General features: G+C 35.5%; 1 long non-coding RNA gene and 1 pseudogene across 1 annotated transcript; one reads left to right on the plus strand and one right to left on the minus strand.

Annotated features, from left to right (window-relative positions):
* Positions 1-6,172: 6,172 nt before the first annotated feature.
* On the plus strand, positions 6,173-14,948 carry LOC118500474. Its single transcript, XR_004903033.1, has 3 exons — positions 6,173-6,265; positions 12,270-12,279; positions 14,935-14,948. It is a non-coding gene; the product is annotated as an uncharacterized LOC118500474 (long non-coding RNA).
* A 9,618-nt stretch (positions 14,949-24,566) lies between these two features.
* Positions 24,567-24,719, minus strand: LOC114498361 (annotated as a pseudogene).
* Positions 24,720-25,448: the final 729 nt, after the last annotated feature.

Here is a 25,448-nt window from a genome sequence, read left to right on the forward strand (position 1 = left end):
TTCTGGTTGCTCCACATCCTCACCAGCACTTGGTATTGTCAAATCTGGAATTTTACTACACTTATTTATCTGTTTGTGAAAACCAAGAGCTATTCTGAGCATACTTTTATGACTGTATGAATTGATTCTTAACCATTTTCATAATACTAGCTGTTCTTATATGCCAAGGTAGGCAAAGTTTTTCTTTAAAGGTACAGGTACTAAATGTTTTTGGCTTTGTGGAACATATGGTCTCTGTTGCTACTCTGCCATTGCAGATTGCAAGCAGTCATAAAGACTGAGCAGATGAGCGTGCTTGTATTTCAGTAAAATTGGATTTACAAAATCCAGCAGCAGACTGGATTTGGCCAATGGGCAGCCCCCTGCTCTATGTTATCACTATAATGGTGCATATTTCCATTTATGTTATGGCTAAAGCCTGATTTATTTAGTCTTTGATTAAACATTTAAATTGTTTCCTGTTTTTTACTTTTTAAAGCAAACACTTTAGTAAAAAAGTTTTGTTTGTGAAATAGTATGGTTCTGAAATTTAATCAGATTCTTGAGTGTAGTTGTAATTCATTGCCTTATTGTTGCATAGTATTACACTGTGTAACTATACCACAACTAATTTATTCCTCCTACTGTTTTTGAACATGAACACTATTACTAATTATTGCAAACAGTGTTGCTATGAATATTCTTTACATCTCTTTTGGTAAATGTATGTTAGGGTATACAGCTATAAGTTAGTTTTTGTATGTAAAATATGCCTATGTTTTTTATTTTCTAATGTTAACAGTTTTTCAAAGAGGTTGTACCAATTTACATTCACACCAAAAATAAAAAGTTCCAATTGCTTCATGGCCATAGTAACACAAGATAAGGTCAATTCTATTCATATTAGGTAGTTATAAATTAGTATTGCATTGTGACTTTAATTTGTATTTCCCTCAGGACTAAAGGTATTAAATGTCATTTAAATATGTTTATTAGTCATTTACTATTATATTTTATAAAATGCCTATTCCAGTCATTTGACTATTTTTTCTATCATGTTGTCTGTCTTTTATTGATTTGTGGAAGTTCTTTATGTATTCTAGATATAAATTCTTTGTCAGATATATAAACCACAAATTGTGGTTTGTATTTTCATTCTTTTAATGGCATCTTTGGATAGTCCAATAATCTTATTCATTTAATTTTAATTTTTAAAGATTTGTATTCATTTGTAGAGAGAAGAAAAGAGGAGCGAAACGCCAATGTATGGTTGTGTCTCACATGTTCCCTACTGGGGACCTGGCCTACAGCCCAGGCATGTGCCCTGACTGGGAATTGAACCAGCAATGCTTTGGTTCACAGGCCGGCACTTAGTCTGCTGAGCCACACTAGCCAGGTCCAATAATCTTATTTTTAAAGGAAGTCAATTTGTCATTTTTCTTATATAGTATGCTTTGTTATGTTGTTGTTTTCCAAAATATTTTATCTAACTCATTTTATTAAATATAACCTTCTACATTTTTATCTAAAATATTTAGAAAAATCTGTTTCTTTTTTGTTTTACTTTTAAACCTACAATTCATATTTAAATTATCTTTTGGACGAAGAACATGGTGTTAGGTTGGGATAAAGATACTTTTTTATATCTATTCAGTGGACCCAGAACCATTATTTTAAATTAAAAATATCACTGTATTTGTGTGTCCCCTTTACCAAAAACCTTAGGTCTTATACTATGTACACTGAAAATACTGATCCTATTATATAATTTACCTTTAAGTTTGTTGTATGTGTATGTTTAATACATAATAGCTTTAAATTTTAAAATGAATGGAACCCAGTTTTTCTTTTGGTATCTATTATTGAAAAATCTTCCTATTGTAAAAAAAATCTGTATTTTTTTCAACTGTGTTTTTGTGAATTTCTCTTTCTATTTGTAAATGTCTCTTGGGGAAATTACCAAAATACTAGTTCACTTTAGTTTAATGTAAGCTATGCCAAGTGAACTAGGTTTTACTTTTCTTATTTTCTCCCCTTGTCAACCTAGAACAGGTTTAAGCAAGAATGTGAACTGCTTGGACTAGACAGTTTCTAGCGTATGTATAAATACCCAGTTTACAAATGTGTAAGAGAGGTGGCCAAGTTCTGAAATATCTCTTCTCCCAAGCCTTTTCAAGAATTTTCTGATATATCAGAGTGAAACTGAAGGAAATACTTCTTCATTTAAATTCCTGCTATCTCAGTCTTCTCTCTGCTGCACTGATTTTTCTTTTTTCCTTTAGCTAACAATAATTGAGAGACAGGAATTTGAACACTGGACCTCTAATGGAGTACTTGTGCAAATTCTTTGGTATGTTTACGTAGGACAATATGCTGTTAAGACAATTGATCTCTATTCACGTCTAGCTCCAGCTCTTCACCTCTTGCTTTCTCCATCCACTCTTGTACCAGCTGCATACCTCCTATTGCTGGAGTTCCTCTCCAGACAGACTGTATTCTTCATGAGGAAATGTACTGCAAAGATGATTTAGGACCAGCTTTCCCCTTGACCTAAAAGATACCAACATGCTTTATTGTGTTGGATAGTGTGCAGAATTTACTTTTATTCTGAAAAAAAAAAGTTAAATTTGAGAAACTGAAATAAAGTAAGGGAAGGATAAGAATTGATCAAGGAATTACACAATCAAAAGGGACCAAGAGCAAGTGATGTAGATTATTTTGAAAGTCATTAAAGTCAAGTAAAAAGCAACATTCCAAACATAAATGAGAACATACCATTTTAAAGTATCATTGTTGTTGGTATTCACAAATAGAAATTTATAATAATATAGCAGACAAAGAATATGTTTATATCTTTGAAATAAAATGTTTTGGTGGCCAAGAAAGGACATAAATAATCTGATTTTTCTCCCTAAGGATAAGGATAACTAACAGATCACTATTATTTTCTAGTTCACACTTTAGGGCATAAAAAACCAAAAGGCTCTCTTTTAGAAATCTTTTCTCATTACACATTTCGTTCCCCTCCTGACTGTGTCCAGATTTTCTCTTAGAGATTACCCTTTGTCTGCAATATTTCATTGCCACTTCTAGTTTCTGGGTACATATGTCTGTGTCTAGAGGAAGAATCAATGCTATTATGTTGAGAAGAATTTCTAGCTGGTACTTGCTCCCTGCATTTTTTTCTTGTGTTGACTTGAACCCATACTTTATTTCCAATTTAGCAGCTATTGAATATGAATGAATATTTCTTCACCCTGACAAAAAGCAGCAGCAATTTAATGAAGGAGATGGTAGTACATTCAGGGTAAAAAAGATTTTTTTTTTTCTGCCCCAAAGGCTGTTTCCCTCTGGGGTGGGAGGTACAGAGTGCCTTTAGCTTTAAGTAGATTTCATTGCAATGAGATTTGACTGATTCCTCTCAACCTTACACCAAATTCTAGAATAAGTATTTTGAGTAGCACTATAGCATGGTGATTGTTATGGGGTGTTAAGCCAGGTTGTTTGGATTTGAATACACATTGTATCATTTATTATCACTGTCTCTGAAGAAGTTAGGAAATTGCTCTGTGTTGATATTTTCCTTCTTTATGGTGGAATTAACAAATAGCATTTGTCTCATAGTGAGTTAAGATATATTTTTGGTAAGTAAGCATTCAATGGATGTTAGTTGTTATTATCATATTGAAAAAAATCCCTTTGTACCTCACACACCTTCGCAAGAACATAAAGTCCAAGCCACACATGGCTCTGGGAAGGCCTCCTCAGCAGCCATAGGTACTGGGCTCCGCCAGTCAGTGTCTCACTGACTCCCGTTCATCATGCTGTCCCTGCCTCTCAACACACCTCTGCTCTTGATTCCTTTCCTCATCCTCCAACATATGCTTTTGCCATTGTGAGATCATTAAAAACAATTTGGTTCTCGAGAAAGTCATTCTTGATTCCATTGACTTTGCCATTCTTCAATTCAGGCCCTCTCATGTCCTTGAGAGAAATAGTTTTTCTTTCATAATCTCCTACTTATGGAGGAGTTAAAAAAAGAATACTCAATCCATGAGTAGCTAACATTATATGTGCACAGTTATATCTATAGTTTTTGTTTTCTTTTTCAATACTACAATTGCTTTTAGAAAACAAATTGCTTTCTATTAACATCTCTAAATGTCTTTTTTTTTTTTAGTGAGAGTAAGTTTAGGGACAGTGAGGCACAAGAGGGGCCCCTGAAGACAGGATTGGGGCTCAGCTTAGAAGGAGCTGCTTCTGCCCATTGCTCCCCTGGGTATGGGTCTCTTCCGGACCATTAGAGCTTAGTTTAGAAGAAGCAAAATAATGGTCTTGAGGAAAAGGGGGATGCAGGCATGCTGAAAGAACGTGCTGGCCGCATTTGTCCTGAAGATTTTATTTATTTTTTATTGGCAGGAATTTTAGAGGAGGACTCAGAGGGACTCAGCTCAACAGAATATTAATTAGACTTCTGGGTGTGTCTTTTAGTCTGGTAATGAATTAAATGAGAGTGTAATGGAGTTTGTGGTCATTTTTGGATAGTTTCACCTCTATCTTGGAAATTAGTCTGGCTCCTAATTGTTTTGTTCTTGTTTTTATTTTTTTTATTTTTCTCCCTAAGGTGATTTTTAAAAAGATTTGAATAACACGCCATTTTGGTTTTTCTTTTTTAATTTAATCTTTATTATATTTTTCCCATTATCATTTAGTCCCTTTATACCCCCCCCTCTGCAATCACCACACTGTTGTCCATGCCCACGAGCCCTTTTTCCTTTTTGCTCAAACACTCCACCCGCTAAACAACCTGCTCTTGGATATCTTTGGTTATAAGGATAGGTTAAAACCACCTGCTCTTAGCTATCTTTGGTTAGGGAGGACATATTTAGTCCACATGCTCTTAGGTATCTTTGGTTAGGGAGGATAGCATCTTATGATTTATGATTTTGCTGTTGATTACTCTAAGATTCCAGACATCTGCTTCCTCATTCCACTTGCCAGGGGATTTACCTAGTTTCTTACTAACCTGCCTCAATAGGATTACTATATCTGGTGACACCTGTAAAGTTATTTGAAATTCATTTCCATTTAGGCAATTATTCTTGAGAAAAAGTAAGCAAATTAACCCCCACTGGGTGTCTCATATATACACTTCAAATAATAGTTTGTAGCTCTATCACAGCATTCACTTATAAGCATTCATCTTATGTCACCATGACCTGGGTGAAGAAAGAGAAACACGACACAACAGAGGAGGCTGGAGCAGAGCACTCTGCTCACAAGTCTGGTCCAAAGGTCACGTTCTTCTAGCTGTTCCAGTTCCCACAAGGAGGGAACAACAGCCTTGGGTCAGGACCACTTCTTGGTGACATTGAGGTGGCTGAATTGGTCTACCAGCAGCCCCTAAATGTCTTCTTATAGTAACTATGCAGACAAATTATTGAACTTTAAGAAGTGCACAAGATTATTATGTGTTTGATTTTGCAGGTAAGGTAAAAAGTCACAGAGTGTATCTGTCTTACACACAAGATGGTTTGTGCTCCAGAGACGTACTACATAGCTATAAGGAGGAGTGTGTTTTCCTCCCCACCAAGGTTACCTTTCTCTCTTATCCATTCATTCATGCTCTACAAGTAAACGAACATTGATAAGTCAGAAATTATCATGAATGCAACATGGTATCAGTGAACTGTTTTTTTTGTGACTAATACATCCAACAGGTTGCTGGTAAATATTAATTTTATTACAGGAAAAGGCTGTTTTATAAATTACCCCCTTAATGCATCCTGAATGACTTTTCAGTTAAAACCTAATTCTCCTAATGTCTCATTCTATTGGTTAATACAATTCTGAACCTAATCTCAAATTTAACCTGAAAATAGTGACTCTTTTTCCAAAAGTATTTATAAAAGCACTAGTAAGTAAAGTGGCTATGCTTCCAAGGAAAACATTATTTTTATTTACCTATCAGTTCATTTTTAATTGAAGCATAATTAATATAAAGTTATATTAGTTTCATGTATACAACATAATGATTCAATGACTGTATACATTGTGAAATGTTCATCCTTAGTGAATAATAAAATTATTACTTGTAAAAACTGTTATAAAAAGATTATCAAATATGCCTTATTAATGTAAAATTAGAGCCATAATAGAACCTGTTATAATGTATTTACCTGCAAAGCATAATATCAGACATCAAAATTTACTGATTTGATTGAGCAAATTATAATCTAAAGATCTGTTAGCTTTGAAATCTCTCAGTAAAATGTGAAAGGGCAGAGTATTTGTATTTGAGTGTATTCTATACAGAAACACATTTGTTGACTCTCTACCAGTTCTCAAGTACTGAACAAGATAATTAAGAAACAAGTCAAAGTAATACAGCCTTCAAAGTTCTACTCTATTAGGGAGATAAAGAGACAATTAATATTAAGAAAATAAGGGTTATGGTAATGGTTAAAACATGGCACTTGGAGAGCATAGTTGACAAACATTTAACCCAGTTTTTTAAAACTATATTTTGTTCATTATGCTACTACAGTTGTCCCAACCTTGCTCCCCTTCACCCAGTACCCTCCATTTCCTCCAGCAATCCACCCCTTTAGTTCATGCCCATGGGTCATGCATATAACTTTTTTTCACTACTCCATTTCCTATACCATTCTTAACACCCCCTGTCTATTCTGTACCTACAAATCTGTACTTCTTAATCCCTGTATCTTTCCTTCCATCCTCCCCCTTCTCCCTCCCAACTGATAAACCTTCAAGTGACCCCCATATTTATGATTCTGTTCCTATTCTGCTTGTTTGGTTAGTTTGGGTTTTTTTAGATTCAATTGTTGATGGTTGTGAATGTACTACAGTTTTAACATTCATAGTTTTGTTCTTCTTTTTCTCAAATAAGTACTTTCAACATCTCATATATAATGGCTGATGATGGATTCCTTTAGCTTTATGTGTCTGGGAAGCACTTTATCTGCCATTTATCTCTAAATGATAGCTTTGCTGAATAGAGTAATCTAGATTTTAGGTCCTTGCTTTTCATCACTTTGAATACTTCTTTCCATTCCCTTCTAGACTGAAACTCCTTTGCAAGTAACACTCTACTTTTATTTTGCTGCTTTGAAGATTCTTTATCTTTAACCTTTGGTGTTTTAATTATGATGTGTCTCAGTATGGTCCTCTTTGTGAACATCTTGTTTGGGATTCTCTGCTCTTCTTGGACTTGTATGTCTGTTTCCTTCAACAAATTAGGGAACTTTTCTTTCATTATTTTTTTTCAAATAAGTTTTCAATTTCTTGCTCTTTCTCTTCTCCTTCCAGCACCCCTATGATCAGAAAGTTGGTATGTCTGAAGTTTTCCCAGAGGATCTTTAACCTATCCTTATTTTTGGCAGGGGGGAGGGGGAATTCTTTTTTCTTCTTAATGTTCTGATTAAATTTTTTTTCTTCCTTTGTTCCAAATCATTCTTTTTATTCTCATTTCACCCACTCCACTGTTGGTTCCCTGTAAAAATTTTTTAGTGTAAACTTAGTGTAAACTACATTTCTGCCTGGACCTTTTTTATGCTCTTGAATTACCCAGTGAGTTCCTTCAGCATCCCAATAACCAGTGTTTTGAACTTTGCATCTGGTAGGTTGGTTATCTTCATTTTTTTAGTTCTTTTTTGGGGAGTTTTGTTCTGTTTTTTATTCCCCCTCACTTGGGCCATATTTCTTTATCTTTTCATTTTGGCAGGCTCCCTGTTTTTTCTATGTATTAGGTAGAGCTGATTTGACTCCCTGTCTTAGTAGCAAGGCCTATTATAGAAAAGCACACCCATAAGTTGCATAGGGTGGAGCCTTAGGTAATCACCAGGGTGGGGTAACCTGTGTGAACCAGACTGATGGAGTCTCAGACATGGTGTCACCACTCTGTGTGGAGGAGGGCTCAGGAAAGGTATGATAACCACTGCCTGGGCTCTGGAGATTTGTTTGGGAGGAAGATATCCCCTGGAACTTGCCCTGATGCAGTCACTTCAGTTTCTCCCTGTATGTCACTGGTGCTCTTCCAGCTGCTGCCTGGGAGCTAGAGCCCAGATGGAGTGAGTCTGCATAAGACCCAAGACTGTTGAGGGCCCTTTAAGAGTAGACATCTGAGAATCATGCAGCTTCCTCTGCTGCCCTAACTTCTACTACTTTGTACAGCCAGGAGTTATGGGACTTATCTTCCTGGTACTGGAACCCTGGGCTGGGTGGTTTGGTATAGGGCTAGGATCCCTCACTCCTGAGGTATCCCTCCCAATTTTTATTCACCATATGTAGTGGTAGGAAGGCCCATTCCACTTGTCTGTCTCCACATCTCTGTCCCTCTTACCCATCTGGATGAATGTGACTTCTTAATTCCTAAGTTGTCAGACTTCCATACAACTTTCTTTTCTAACAATTCTGGGTGACAGTTGTTTTGTAATTTAGTTGTAATTTTTGCTGTGGTTGTGCAAGAAGGTAAGCCATGTTTACTTATGCCCCCATCTTGACTGGACCATTTAGCCCAGTTTTGAAAGTTCAGTTTCCAATATCTGCAGAAAAACTTTGTTCTGTTAACCAAATATGACAACTTGCTACTTCCACTACTGATATGATGCTCTAATTCAACATTTCTCTATGGTGACAAGAACCTATTTGAAAGCTTGCTAAATGATGTTGAATTACTTCTTCATGACAGAGGACCGGGTCCAGCTCCAACTCATACACATCTGTTGCCATGGACTCCAAATTACATGTTTCCCTGATCAAAGCTTATACATCATTCTATTCATCCTCATTTTACCACACAAGCCACAGCTCACATCTCTGATCCCTCTTGCTTATGACAGCTGATGATATGAATGTAAATGATTTTAAAATACCACCTGCTCAGAGCCTAATAACCAAGGAAGACAATAGGGCTGTGCTGTTTGGAATGGAAGTTAATTAGCTTAAACTCAGCATGTCACATATTACCAACCATGAAAACTGTAAAGTTACTGAGTTCGTCGGATGAGATATTATGTGACAGATATCTGTTTTCTGTTTGGAAATTTTCCTTTAATGATTGTCAAGGACAGAGTGTGACTGATGAGACCGCTGTAGGCCTAGATTACAACACTTACTCTTTAGAGCATGAAAATAACAGTAGTTGTTTTAGAAGTAACAATTTATCAATAAAATGAATCAGAGGGCACAAAAGGTGGCCTGCCAGGCATTCTGTTGTGACCTACAGCTGTCCTGATGTAAGTAATGAGAGAAAAGATGGATTTTCAGCTCAACCCAGAAACCCTTCACTTGTTTTACACATAGAAGTGAGGAACACAAATCATTTGTATTTGCCTCAATATCTGAGCCAAAACAATTCAAGGGAGACACTGGCAACAAGTATACAAAAGAAACACTCAGAGAAATCACTAGCAAATGAGGTTTATCTGCCTTTTTCTTCCTTCGTCCATATCCTAGGTTGCCTCACTCCTCCTCACTTAAAATTCCATAATTTTAAGCAGTTTTCAATCTCTTTTTCAGATTTTCATTTCAGTTGCTCAAGTGGTGCTTAATGCCATAAAGCTATATTTGATTAGCATTTCAGTGTTTTTATTAAAACCTTTAACAGAATTTTGACCTTACTGAAATTGTGAGAATATGTGTAGGTTAAAAAAAGAAAACAGGCCAAATGCTACCAAAATCTAGAGCACAAAGTTGAAAATTTATTCATTCACTTACTAGTTTTTTGATTACTGAATTCTAGGATGTAGGAACCAAGCTAGCATAAGAGTTCTGAGTGTGGAAAAATGGGTTGGATGCTTTTCTCCCACAGATTATAGGGGAAGGACTCAGGGATGATGCTGATTAGCTGATGGTAAAATCATAATGTTAGCAAGACTTAAAGTTTATTAAGCATCTACTATGAGTCAGAAACAATATCAAGTATTTTATGTGTATCATAAAAATTCATATGCATTTTATATGCATAGATTAACGCTCACAGTAATTTTATGACTTAAATGTCTAGAGTCAGCAGAATTTTAAGATGGCCCCAAGATTCCCAGTCCCTGGTGTCCATGAATAATCTCTTACAAGGCTCATAAATGAGGTAACGTTATTCCCATAATCACATTACTTTATATAGCAGAAGGGATTTTGTAGGCATATACATATTGCCAATTATTTGGTTTTGAGTTCATGAAAAGGAAGATTATCCAGAATGGACATGAACCAATTAGGTAGCATCTGGGAACTGGTGTAGGTGTCTGATGGACAGCAAGCAAGTCAGAAAGCAAGGATCTCAGCCTTAAACAATGCTCGGAACTGAACCTGTGTTCTTAGGAGAGGACTCTAAGCCTCAGGTGAAATTGTAGCCCTGACTGACTCTTTGATTTAGTCTAGCGAGTCTCTGAGTAGAGAATCCAGGTAACCTTTGCCCATACTCTGAAAACAAAAACTGTGAGATGATAGGTTTGTGTTATTTCAAGTTAATAATTTGTAGAGGTTTGCTGCATGGCAATAGAAAATTAATAAAGGTTGTCTGTATATTAAGTTTCTTTTAATTTTTCAAATTAGGAAACTAAGACTTAGGGCTATTAAATAACTTGTCCAAATTCATGTGGGCTTACTAGTCAAGGCTCTTTGCCCCTAGAACCCATGCTGTTTGCACTCCATGTCATTGAACAGCAAGGTCCATCATAGACACTAGTCCAGTAAGAGGCACATATCTTAAGGGCCAGAAAGACAGATTAAGACCAATAATAGGCAAAAAGACAGAAGCAAAGGTACAAGAAACCAGCATTCAAAATGGAGAGTAAGAGAGTAAGTACATTATGAAGCCCCAGGAAAGAACTAAGGTGGCCAGTGGGCCTGTAGAAGTATACAAGGAAACTATAAAGCCCATTCAGCTGGTTCAGTGTTATTGTTAACCCTTCAATATAATACCCAAAGCTGTGGGCAAAAGAAAGGCTTTCCACAGACATTTTTTCTTCTTATAAAAGCATATTCTATTCTATTCAAGTGAATAGAGATGAATTCTTGCTCAAAATGAACTTTAAAACAATAATGAGAGAAATGAAATAAGCTTTACAAAAAGAGCTATTGGTTTGAGAATTTTAGAGCAATGACAAATAGTAGACCCAAGAGTTCTGGGTAAACAAAAATATCTTACATGGATAAGAACTGAGAAAGTGTGTGTGTGTGTGTGTGTGTGTGTGTGATGAAAATGCTTAAGATCTACTTTCTTTGCAAATTTCTAGTATACAACACAGTATGTTAACCATAGTCACCATGCTCTACATTAGGTCCCCCATTCAACTTATAACTGAAAGCCCATACCCTGTGGCTAGTGTTTCCTCAACTCCCCCACGTATTAAAATAAAACCAGTCAGCAAAAACATGCAACTTTCTCTTGAAGCGTTTGGTTGGACAGAAGCAAGATTGGGAAGAGGAATAAACATGTTCCTTCAGAGCTGTGATTTGGCAGGAAGGAGGTGGTAGAAAGAAAATAAGATGAGACATTTGGATACTGAGTGATTAGAAAAATATGGAAGTCCCGAGGATCTGGATTTCAGAACCACTTCAAATGGAAATTTAGTGACAAAAGATGTAAACAGCTAAAGAGTTGAGGGACTGATCCACTGAATTCTGGGGTTCTTTCTCCTGAAAAACAACACTCCCACCACAAATGTATTCTTGGGTTTTCAGTGGAAAGAATATCACCCCTGATCCTTTTATAAATCTAGGCATCTAGGAAACTGGGGAGGGGGGGCATTGAATTCATGTCTCTCACTGCCCACCCATTATAATAAGACTTATCTAAACCTATTAAAAATACGTGAATGGTCAGCATCCTATATACCTCCCTAGGAAACATATGGGGGAAAACTCTTCTATGTGAAGTTAGTGATAAAGTACTCTCCACGTCGTAACTAAAACTGCATGCCTCGAAATGACCTCATTAGGCCCTTAACATAGAGGTGTAGGGAAGATGTGGATGATGCATTGCCAAGGGCTGAAAAGGCCACATTATGTGACTCACTCAGGGTAACATTACCTCACCACCTACAATTAATAAGGATCTTTCTGTCCTTTGCAGGGGGATAGCCTCTTACACATTATTAGTAGATCTGACTTATTAGTAGATCTGAAAATGGAGCCTATAACTGAAGGATACATAGACTGTTTCCTTCAAAGGAAGAATATACAGAGTATAAGGAGCAAAAATAAAGAAAATTAGATTTAAAGGAAAATCCAATGGGAAGTAACTAGTGTTGAGCCTAGAAAATGAGGTAAATAACTGTTGTCAAGTTGATTACCAAAGCCTTTTCTCATACAAAAGTATAAATTTAGAGTGGGAAGAGACATGTGCTATTCAATATTACCCCAAATTCCATACTTGGAATCTCACAAATTCTATCCTATTTCTTAACATCAAGAAGGTACATCAAACTCCTAATGAGCTAAAAAAAGTATTTGTCACTGTGACCTTTTTTTTGTACTGTTTTTGGTTTTAAAAATAATTTGTAGATTATTGTTCAAATCTATAACCCAAAACACTAAATATATAAAACATAAAAAGGTAAACAATGATGTGAACAACTTTTCAACTTTTGAGAAATATGGTATTATTTGAGCCTAAGTCTTAGCAGATTTTATTGGATATAGGAATTTGAGGATATCTCATTGTCAGCTTGTGGCATAAGTTATGAAGAAAATTCTAGAAACAAAAAAGAACAGTAATGTTAAGATAATAGTTGTAATAACTAATTTAAATATCAAAGTAATTCCAGAAACAAAATGTTGTGTTTTTTATGTCTTACAGTGGTATGATAAAAAGATAGCCCTTCAGCACTGTGCTGATGGGTGGGTTACAACTAGATGACAGTAGGGTTAGCTCTGCCCAGAACACTTCTAAGAGAATTTATCAGTTTAGCATTGTCAACCAGAAAGGTACAGAAACTCCAACTTCATGTGAAATAACTGAAATAAGAAAATACTTAGGCATTGTGGGAACAAGAATGTGAAAATTTTCTTCAGAAGATTAAATAATAAGTATATTAGATTTCTATCATAGGTTTAAGAAAAGCAATATATTATATATTAATCTAATATAAAATATTATATATATATATAATTGAGAATACTTTTTCAGTGAAAACAACTTTCTATCAAAATTGCCCAAAGAATGAAATAGTTGACCAAAATATAAAGGTGACTAATATAGGCATAAAATTAATGATCACTTCTTAGAGATGTTGTGCAGGATTTCAAGCATCAAATGGAAACCTGTATTTGAGCAGGTGACAATTTGGTGGTTCTTGGGCTAAATGCTGCCCAAATGAGCTGCTTGTTTGGCTATAAAACATTATTTAAAAGTAACAAATTGGTTACAAACATGTAAATTCAGAATATTTCACATGAAAATCTTAATTTCTTGGCATCTCTTGGAATATCTCTTGGCACTTGAACCTCACTAAATCTGGCAAAACTTGACTGTGTTAACTGTAGCAATAATAAATAAGAAGCAAAGAGTTACTAGCCACTGTAGACAGATTTTCTTGACTCCATTTAACCACAGATAGAAACATTCAATTCTACATTCCCAACATTGTTTATTAATTGACATTTACTCTTGCTTGTGCTATTGTTTTTATAATTTCTTCATTTTTTTTAAAGATTTTATTTATTTTTAGAGAGCAAGGAAGGGAGGGAGAAAGAGGAGTGAAACATCAATGTGTGATGTGTGAAACATCAATAGAAACAACAATGTGTTGCATCTATTGTGCCCCCTACCAGGGACCTGGCCTGCAATCCAGGTATGTGCCCTAGACTGGGAATCAAACTGGGGACCCTTTGGTTTGCAGGCCTGTGCAGGCACTGAGCCACACCAGCCAGGGCATAATTTCTTCATCTTAATTAATTACATGGCTCTATAGGAATTCCAGTTTTCTATCTTTGATCTATTTTAGGTCAGATCTCTTCTAACCTGGAAGTTTTTTAATTCTTTATTCTGACTGATAATAGAACTGGTCAGGCCCCCATCAATTTATTTAAACTAGTGCATGTCTAGCAAAATAATCTCATATCACTAATGAAAAATTAATTGAATAAACAATTCACCCAAGATCATATATATAATTAAAGACAGATCTAAAAATAAGACTCATCATTCTTGAATCCCTGTCTACTAAGAATTATAAAGTGTAACTCAACTCATTTTAACAGTGGTAAATAACTAATTAGAAAGATAATCACACACCTAAGAAACCTAGATTGATTCTAATGAATCAGATTTTACTGCAATTCAGTTCCAAATAGCCTAGCTACCTTTTAAAAAATGAAGAATCTACATTTTCAATAAATACTAAAGGGGCCTTCTGTTGTGTAGGTAATGCCTTTGAATGGCGTGACTGTCAAAACCAGAACATTTCCAATGACATTTGTGATTGTGTCATTTCAGAAATGAGTTACTAATGCAAATATATGAAAGAGTACAAGAAATCAAAACCACATTGGAACATCCTAGAAAACTTAAGGTCACAAGTTAGACAGAGGCAGGTATTTTAATTCCAAAGCCTATGGGCTAAACATTCTAAGGTATTATCATTAGCAAACCACTCTTCTCACTCACTTGTGTAAATATAATCTGTTGACTGGAAGTGGTATTATACACACAGAATCATGTATGCATGTGGATGAGAGTAGAGAAATTGTAGGCTGGTGAATTCAAAGCTTGGGAAGTTATAACACCAACCTTTGATACACTGATACTGGAGTCTTTGAAGTAAGTTAGGACTCAGTTATACACTGACCCCATCCTGTGGTGGCATTTCAGTATTATCTGGACACTATATGATCTTGTGATACTCTGAAGTTAGAACTTACCTACTATGGCCATTTGAAACTCACAAAAATCTGTCAGAAACACTTTTCTACTGCCTCGTATATGTACAGAAAGAGTCTGGAGAGGATTTTTTCTTCCAGCTACGAGACACAGTTCCATCTTTGCCCTAGAGGTTTATATGTTAATGAGAAGAACCCATACTACAATGATAAAAATAAGGCATAAAACAAGGTGAGTTCAAAACAGAAAAACATTTACAGTTATGTGAGCTACCCAGTTCAGGACCTAAATGTCTGATTTATTTGTACTAAAATAAATGAGTTATGAGTACATAAGCTAAAGCAATAAAAGAAAACAAACAAACTACAGAAAAAGAACACCACCCATAATGGGTGTTTTAAAAAACCATAAATTTCAACACATATAAAAGCTGAGAATAAGCTTATGCAAAAAAATTAAAGGTCTGAATAAGAACAGCCTCTGTGTGTGTTCGTGGTATATTGGGAGTGTTAATCACTTCAAAGGAAACATATTCAAACAAACCACACAATGATGCTGTCACCAAGAGACAAAGGCATTTAATAAAGAAAAGGAAAATGGCAAATAAGCCTTGACAGAAATGCTGAAAGTAAGTTTATATAATTGTTTTTAAAGCATTCATATCTTTGTGCCTTTGTTTCTGGAAAAGCAATCAAAAGGAAATTATTTTTAGAGCTGGGAAGGATTTAAGGCATCATCAAGACTGGGGAGGACATTGCTCACCACATGCATGAACACTGCATCCATTTTAGACATTAACACTGTCTCCATGAGCATCATTTCCAAGCTCTTCTGGATGTCGATTCAATCCACAGTTCTCTTCTGCCAGAACTAGAAAACCACACTCAGGAAATAGATACAGTCCTTATAGGCTATAGATGATGTGATAATGCTAGTTACATGTCAGAACCTGGTTTAAAGAAAAAAGAAACAAAAGATATAATGAAAGAGAAAGAAGGGACGGAGGGAGGGAGGGAGGGAGGGAGGAAAGAAAGGAAGAAATGAAGGGAAATTAAAAGTATGAGGAGTTTTTTATACTGTAGTTTTATTCATCTGAAGATTTTGAGTTTATTTATTTATTGGGTTCTTTCATTTGATTTGAATGAATACAAAGTGAAAGGAAGAAGTCTGGTTTTTCTTAGACATCATTATACAGTGTGTTAACATAAAACCACCGAAGTCAATGATGGATCCAATGTGGACTTTCTCTACTGAGATCTATGACCATATAAAAGTGTTATAGGCATAGAGTGGTATCTTACACACAGACTCTGGGGACAGTGTTTGAATTATGATCCTGCCAAATAGTTAACCTTTTGGATCCTTGACCTTTCAATACTGTGGTTTCCTCACCTAAATATGGTAAAAAAAATGAGACTTCCCTTTATATGAGCTAATATGCATAAGTCTCAACCCAGGAGACCAAAAAGAGAAGTGTGTCATACTAAACTAAATTCAGCAACATCAGCTTAACTGTGAGAGAAGGAGGCTAGCTGACAGTTAATGCAGAAACCCTTCTGACTTCCTCCCAGAAAGATTCTGTCAGGTCATCAGCAGGCTGAATGCCAGTCGGCTTAATATCCCCATTAATTACATGTGGCACTTTCAACGACAAGATGTAAACTATATTTATTTATTTATTTCACATATACTAATTCCCGTCTCCAAAACAGGATGCCTGACCTAAAACCACTGACATTTTTCAATTACAAGTAGTTACTTCTCAAACCCAATAGTTACGGCCTAACATCCATTCCCCAGATATAAAACACGTTTCAACATCATCCATCATCCTTTTACACACACATCTCAAAAATGTATCTTTTTTTTGGTAAAGCAATATAATAGCATATTTTGTTATTTTCTTTCTTAAATGTGTAAAAAGAGTAATTGTCAGTGACTTTTTGCCAGTAAGTAATTTAATCCAGTCATTTCCATGCTGTGACTTTTATTTCCTAAAGAAATAAGAGGTTCTTTCCATTACAGACCTGATTATGAAACACTTTCCAGTTATAAAACTTCACCTTTCAGTGTTCTATGAATTAACTCCTTTGTGGAATGGAGGGACAGCACTTGCTTCATACTCGATTTTATTCAGAATATCCAGTTCTTCTGAAGTTGGTTTCTGAAGGAACAGACTTGAAAAACCCAAACACTATGATTATTTTGATATTATACTTTTCTAAGTCTGGTTAATTTAATAAAGTGACGATACAAGTTTACTCATTAAAAAATTGTATTTCTGAGAGCACTACTTTTAATGGTGAGAAAATACCTCGCCCTACTAAAATCTGATCTGTGACTCTCTTTTATTGGGTAAAATAGGATTATGGCTATATTTAGCAGCCTGAGTCCCCTCATCTTCCTGGCTCCTTTGATTCTACTTTCAGTTTTTACCACATGTTATAAAATTTAAAGCTGCTCCTGCTGTTCTGAGGGTGGGCAGTGGGAGGCAGCCAGGAAACACTAGCTAGCAAATGTCTAATAAAATGATCCTTGTAATTTACACTCACTTTCAGTGAGATCATGTCTGCCAAGTTAATTTTAAACCAGAACCCTTTCACTTGGTTACTTAAAATCTGAATCTACTGACCATGCTGACTGTTTACCAAATGTATATCTATCAGAATTGGAAAAAGTGGGAAATTGTTCATTCTTTCATTAACAAATGATTGCAGAGCTGGCGCCAGATGGTAAACATGAAGCCAATTGAATTAAATGGTGCCTAAGACACACCAGAAATAACTGAGCATCTAGTAGGTGACACAGACAGGTAAATAATCCATTATCATCTGGTCTAGCATGTTGTTCTATATGTTTAAGTTCAATGTGTATATGAAAGAAGGCGCAACAGTCAGGAATTATTTGCAATTCAGGAGAGTCAATACCAAGACTGGAAAAAATAAAACAAAATGCACATTAAGATTTGTATACCTGAAACTTGTATAATTTCATTAAGCAATGCCATCCCAATAAATTCAATAAAAAAGAAGGAAAGTATGCCCTGTTTGGCATAGCTCAGTGGATTGAGCACGGGCTGTGAACCAAAGTGTCGCAGGTTCGATTCCCAGTCAGGGCACATGCCTGGGTTGAAGGCCATGGCCCCCAGCAACCACACATTGATGTTTCTCTCTCTCTCTCTCTTTCTCCCTCCCTTCCCTCTCTAAAAATAAATAAATAAAATCTTAAAAAAAGAAAAAAAAAAAGAAGGAAAGTCATGGTCTTATCCACCGCTTTATAAAGTAGGTTTTTGATTCCTTCATTAGTCATTGCTTATCCAAGATTAGAAAACTATGTACCAGCAGAGCAGAGAATAAATCTAGGATTTCTGAGCTGCCTCTGAAAATACCTCTTTTTTGAACAAGTAAAAATTAGTGGAAATGGAAAAAATAATAAAACTTCTTACTTGCTTTATTTTATTGTATATTTATCTACAGATACATAGAAACTTCTCAAAATTTCTATAAGCTATCCAATATGTAAAGATAGATATGGGAAAATAAATCAAGTGGATATCTTGCAATAGAAAAACTATTTCCCTTGAGTCGTTATAAACTTTCATGATGTCCTGAAAGTTACAACATTTTAATAAAACGTCTATATAGAGTCCTCGTTGACAAATCACTCTATCTTTTGTAAAAGTAGGGAGAAATGTAGTTCCCTAGCTAGGTAAGTACTATGGTATTTTATGGTGTTACAAGATTTATTATGACCTGAAATGATAGATTGTATATGCTGTAAAAATTGTTTCCCTAGAGATTTAGTGGAAAAACACTTTGTCCCTAATCTGTGCTACTATAAGAAAGTGACTCATGATTTTGACAAGTAGATCTATCAGAGCTACCTGCAAGCTTAGGCTGTCCAGATTGGTAATGACCTGGTAAATAAATTGGCCATTCCAGAAGTCTCTACTCAGTTGGAAGAGAGGCAGTGACATCACTGCTCCCTCCAGACTCTAATTGATGCTGAAAGTAACAAGCTTTAATCCCAAGAGATTATGGCATTATGTTTGCATAATGTCCTTACCTCCCAAACTCATTTACAGGTCAAATACAAACTCAGATTTACAGTATTCGAAACTACTAGCTCATGGTCCATTTTTTTATAAGGAAAGATTCACTTTTAGCAGAGGAGATTGGGTTCTAGAATGTGCCCGAGTTGTGTTGCGTATGCCAGACCTGTGTCTGAGCTGTAGCTCTGTCATTCACTAGATTTATGACCCTCAGAAATGTTCTGCAATGTCTTAGGTGTGCTTTCCTGAGCCAAAGAGTGAGGTTATAATAACTTACATCTCAGGAGCAGTTGTGAGTTTCCATTTACTCATTTACTGAACAGCTATTTATTAAAATGTAACCTCTGTTAGACAATCTGGTAGGCAATGACCCTCTTATATCATGTTTTTCAGGTTATGGTAATAGCCAATAAACAAATTAATAAACAATATTCATGCCTAGATTTTGATATGTACTATATGTATGATAACTATAATTTTACAGAGCATAAACAAGGTCAATCATTTTAGATAGAATTACTGTGACAGACCCTATGAGAACTGAAAATGTCTTCTCCATGAAAAGCTTAGGGGGAAAGTTTTCCAAGTCAAAACAAACAGACAAACAAAAAAAAACCCCACAGCAAAGAAAAATTTCCTGTGCTGAGAAAAATCTTAGAATATTCAAGGAACAGAAAGATGGATATTATGGGTGGAGGAAAATGAACAAGGATAACAAGTTATGGACAACAAGATTGAAGTGTTAGTCAGGGGCTTTGCTGGAGGCTCAGGGATTCAATCTAAGATAAATAGGAAGGCATTCAAGCAAGAAATGGATATGATCTGCTGAATGTTTTCAAAAGATCATTCATACCACCTTGAGGCGAAGGAGTCAAGGTTGGAGGCAGAGAAGCTTGTAAGGATGAAAAGCAGCAGATACCTGGATTAGGGTGAAAGTAATAAAGCTGAAGAGAGGTACTTGGATTTAAGATACATTTTAAAGATTTGAATTGACAGGACTTAACAATAAATTGGATGCAGGAGCCAAGGAAAAGAACACACTGGAATCTGACTGTTAGGATATTGGTCTGAGTAATTAGACAATATTGGTGCCCAGTTCTGAGATGGAGAAGAGTGGAAAACAACAGGTTGTCAGAGAGGAGGGACATACACAGTTAGAAGCGTTGTTGTCAAGGATGCAGCTAAAGGTATACGCCTGGAGTTTTGAGAGTGATCAGGGCTAAATGATATATATCATTTTTAATGCATAGCTCACTGCTTAATGTGGACTATGAACACAATAACTGCAAGGTTTTGTAAAATGAGCAATATTTTCAAAGTGGAATGTACAGAAAAATTTACATCTGGTAATTTTCTAAACTTGGTCTTAAAATTATGAATAGCATCATGCAGAGAATTCCATTTCTACCTCTTCAATGAAGCTGTTACTTAACTTCTTTAAGGGCAACGAGGAGAATGAGGCACGCAAATTTTTTCATCCCAATATTGTGCTGTCACAATTTGGCTTAGTAAAAAATATCATTGCAAGATCAACATCATTATTAGAAGGATGGTGAGAGACAAATGTATATAGCTATAAAGTGTAGGCAATATTGTCACACTGCAACTTTAGTTCTACCACGTTTAAGCTCTGTCATGAGGTAGCTACTGAATATCTCTGATCCTCAATTTCCACATCTGCCAAATACAAATAATAACAGCAACTATGCCTGGGATTTTAAGATGATTAATTAAATAAAATACAGACATTATATGTTGAATAAATAATACATGTTTATAAATGAGAAAGTATGGGACAAGCAATGCTGTTGGGGTATTATGTTATTATAAGAATGTCTGTCAAGAAAAATTATAGAATAGAGGATTTGAACAAATATTAAGTGTTTAAAAATGAACACTTAGGGTTTCACAACACATATCTTGGACTTGAAAAGGAGCAAACATCATATTAAGAAATTCTGCAGATGGAGAGATACTTCTTAGAAATATGTAGTTGCCAGAACAAGCAGCAACTTCATCGTGGTGTTACCAAAACAGAGAGAACATTTGAGCCTACGCATTTTCACATTTTTCTTAATCTGAACTAAGAATGAAATGTAGTAAAATGGGAAAGCATGTAACAGATTTTTAACAGCTGGGAGCAGGCTTGTATTGAGTTGATACACCCTTGCCAAATGAGAGCCCATGTAAACATAATTCTGTTCCTTTTCTTGGTGAAGAGGTGACAGACTCCCCCCACCTTTAAGACTGCTTTTCATACTGCTCAAATTATTTTCTTTAGGAAAAAAAGCACAACATTCATTCAAATCAACTCAACAACTTTTATATTTTTGCCTGTTTAATTGGCAGAAATTTACACAAGCTGCTATTGTGTTCTCTGAAAGCTAGTGCTCAATTTCTGCTAAGGATTTGAGTTCGTCTGTGATTTTGTGTACAGTATTTTGTGTCTGTAAATCTCTGCTGCTGATGTTGCTTATATAAGCACAGGCAGGACTGAAGACAGTGATTTCTCCATCTTTTGTTTCTCTGCTCAGATGTTGTTTACGGCTTAGGAGCTGAGCCCAGTCACCTCAAGAGCTTTGATCTGTTTCTAAGATGCCCATGTCCTATCTCTCAGAGCTTTTCCCACAAGCCAATTCTCCTTCCCAGAATTTTAGATACAGTCATCCCAAAACTAGTTTTGTATATTCCAAGGCTGAGCAAATAAGTAAATACATGAGGGATAATGTGGGCCAGGTTTCTCCTTCCAGAGAATTACAGATATGAAAAGGAGAAGGGAGGGAGGGGTGGAGAGAGGGAGAAAGGAAGGAAGGGTCCTGCCCTGTTGGACTGGTATTAAAGGTATCAGTGTAAACTCATGTTAGCATGTGTAAATATATTTGAATATATAAATAAGTACAGATGTGTGGAGATATGTATCCATATGTGTGTGTATGTGGATATGTGCATATGTACATATGTGTTTTATTTCCCGGCACTGCCCACTGAAAGACTGGAAGCAATGAAAACCTAGCAGCAACAGCGGTACCTGTAATAGCTTACCAGCAATACCAACAGTAGCTTATTGCTTACAAATCTTGATTGCTAGATACCATCCTCCCTTAAAAGGAACAAAGGCTTCTTTGGAGAAATGACTGATTCCAAGTCTGGGGCTCACAAAGATAAAACTATTTTCTTGTTTCATAATTGACATTTTCTTGTGAGTGATATTCTACAGACAATTTGGAACATTTGAATAAGGTTTGTATATTAGATTAGAAACCAGCCTATGACCCATGAGCCAAGTTATCCTGCCATCTGTTTTTGAAAGCAACTTTATATTTAACATAGCCATGCCCTTTCACTGACATGATCCCTCTGGCTACTTTTGACCTACAACAGTAGAGTTGAGTAGTTTCAACAAAGACAGTGTGGTCTGCAAAGCCTAAAACAATTACCACCTGATCCTTAATAGAATGTGTGATACCCCCAGGATTAGATAATGGTGTTGAATCAATGTTAAGTTCCTAATTTAGTCATTGTACTGTGATTATGTGAAGTAATTTTTTATTTTTATGAAATACACACTGAAATTTTATTGGGGGTGAGTGGCTTTTGTAAAGGAGTATCTTATCTGTGAATTACTCTTAAACAGTTCAGGAAAATATATTACTGTATAGAAATATATAAATAAATACATACAAATGGATGGATGGAGAGGTAGATAGATATGCAAGTGACAGATAAAGAGGGATGAGTAAGCATCTGTAGTAAAAGCTGTACTTAAATGTTAACATTTGGGGAATCTGGATTGGGATTATCCTGGAATGTTTTATACCTTTTTTCAGGTTTTTCAGAGTTCTAAAACTATGTAAGAGTCTTAATAAGGGAAAGTGAAGTGGGAAGCACTTAGCTGACATCTTGCTCTGTTCCATGTTTTTTTTCTCCAAATTCTCCTCCTTTTTGAGTCTCTTTTGACCCTGTTTCTTAGACTTCTCCTTAAATCATTTCTGATGTCAAAAGAGGCCAACTTGCTTGTAGACAATTAAATAAAGTTTCAAGCGTTCTGTCTCAGGTCCTGGAGGAAATCTAACATTGTCCATAAGGTTTCTTCAAGCTCTAACCTATGGTAGGAGGGGAAGGGATTATTTTTATTTTCCCTTGTAACACCAAGTATCTTCAGTGATCCCATTATTATTTCATTGTATCACACACTTTTCCTGTAACTGTCTGTATTCTTCTACCCCTTGCCAACCCACTCATGGAATTCAACCTCTTTTCCAGGACATATTAGTCATACACACACACAGTGCCAAACGAGAAAATGTAAAATGAAAATGACACACCTCTTCACAAAGCTTTCCTGCTATCCCACTATGAACTGTTAGAAATAGCTTACTGCTTACATTTCTCCATATTGTTTGCCCCCCCTTTCCTTGAATCTTTCCTCCCTCAAGATCAATTCCTCCAGTATCATTTTAAAATACCATTAAATTCTACATTCTCAGGTCTAGACTCATATTTAGATTTTCTAAAACTCATTAATGTTTCTGCTAATAAAAGTATCTTGATTCTGGAGTATCATGTGTCACCATAAAATTACAGGAATCCATTATTTTATTCTTAATAGAAAAGAGCTAAATGACAGTTACTGAGTTGTAAACAAATGTTTATTACATATCTTGAAATACTGGGCAGTGAAGTTACCAGTGGAGCCATCTTTGCCTACTAGAGATACATAGTGGAGGAGCCTGGAATCTGCACTAAGACTGCCTGAATTTGAATTTTCACTCCACTGACAAGTGAGTGGTCCTAGGCAACCTACCTGAATGTTCTGTGCCTTCCTTTCCTCCTCTGTTCAAAGAGAATTACAATGGTACCTCTGCACAGTCAATCACATACGTGGCCATTATCACAATTTTATGATGAAAAACCTGGAGATATATGGCATGGGATGTCTCCAAATTTTTTATCATAAAATACCATATGATCTCACCTATAAGTGGAACCTAATCAATAAGACAAACAGGCAAGCAAAATATAACCAGAGACATTGAAATAAAGAACAAACTGATAGTAACTAGAGTGGAGGGGGTAGGGGGATAATGGGAAAAAAGTGGAGGATTGTCAAGGAACATGTATAAAGGACCCATGGACAAAGCCAAAGGGGGTAGGATCAAGGGTAGGAGGTGGGGATGGGTGGGGCTTGGAGGAGTGGTGGTAGGGAAATGGAGATAACTGTACTTGAACAACGATAAAAATTTATATAAGTAAACAAATACATATTATAAAAAAAATTGGAGACAAAAAGCCCATTGATAAATAACAATTTAACTAAATAATACTCCATGAAAATTATATAATATTATACAGTCATATAAATGACATGGATTTTTTAATTTGCTGATTTGAAAAGAGGTAAGTACTTACACATACACTTGTATGTACATATATTTTATTTATTTATTATTTTATTTATTTTTATTTTAGTTTTTATTATTATTTTTTAAGATTTTATTTATTTATTTTTAGAGAGGGAAGGGAGGGAGAAAGAGAGACAGAGAGACACATCAATGTGCGGTTGCTGGAGGCCGTGGCCTGCAACCCAGGCATGTGCCCTGACTGGGAATCGAACCTGCGACACTTTGGTTTACAGCCCACACTCAATCCACTGAGCTACACCAGCCAGGACTAATTTTTATTATTTTTTGCCAGGGGAGAGCACAAACACAGTCCCCTACTACCACAAATTATGCAGTTGAGTTTCCACATTTGTGGAAATCACAGGGTTCAGGACATCCGGAGTTCAATGGATTTCACTCTGGGATAACCACCATCATAGTATCTCCCCTGCCAGGTAAGGACACATATTAAATTATTTAGTATATATATACATAGAGGGTGGGAAAAAAGTAGGTTTACAGTTATAAGTATGTAAAACACAGTTTATTTTTAAATTATTATTTACAAATTACTGTAAATAATGAACAACTGTATGAACAACTGTAAATGTACTTTTCCCCCACCTTGTCTGTATTTAATATTGGAAGAATCCTAAATATTTGATTACCTAACATTAAGACTGGGAAGAGAGTCTCCCACTTTTCATTTTGTATTTTTTTTATACTGTTTGAGTTTTCTAACCACATAATATGGTATTATTGGTTAAGTGAGTAAGGGATATATAGACAGTAAATTTTGGGTATTTTTAAATTTTCTTTATAGTTTAGTATATAATAAAATATCCAATATGTGTTCTAGTTATATACTATGAAAGGGAATATATAATTACTAGCACTGATGTTAGAGATTAGCTATAAGCTGAAAAATGTCTTTGTGAGATTTTGACATTTATATGAATAAAATAAAATATAATTATATCAACAAAAACAAAATTTTAAAAATGCATATGCATGCATATAGCAAATTATTTTGCATAGTTCTTGGTATAGAGTAAACGTTCTGTGTGTTTTAAATCTTTTGTTATTTTTTTGTTATTATTGCTGTTTTTGATATTAAGCTACAACATACATTACTTTTTTGAATATGGGTAGGATAAGACAAAATATTTTTAATATGTGGGAAAATAGCCTC

This window comes from Phyllostomus discolor, chromosome 5 (genome assembly GCF_004126475.2).
Source record: "Phyllostomus discolor isolate MPI-MPIP mPhyDis1 chromosome 5, mPhyDis1.pri.v3, whole genome shotgun sequence".
Lineage (NCBI taxonomy): Eukaryota > Metazoa > Chordata > Mammalia > Chiroptera > Phyllostomidae > Phyllostomus > Phyllostomus discolor.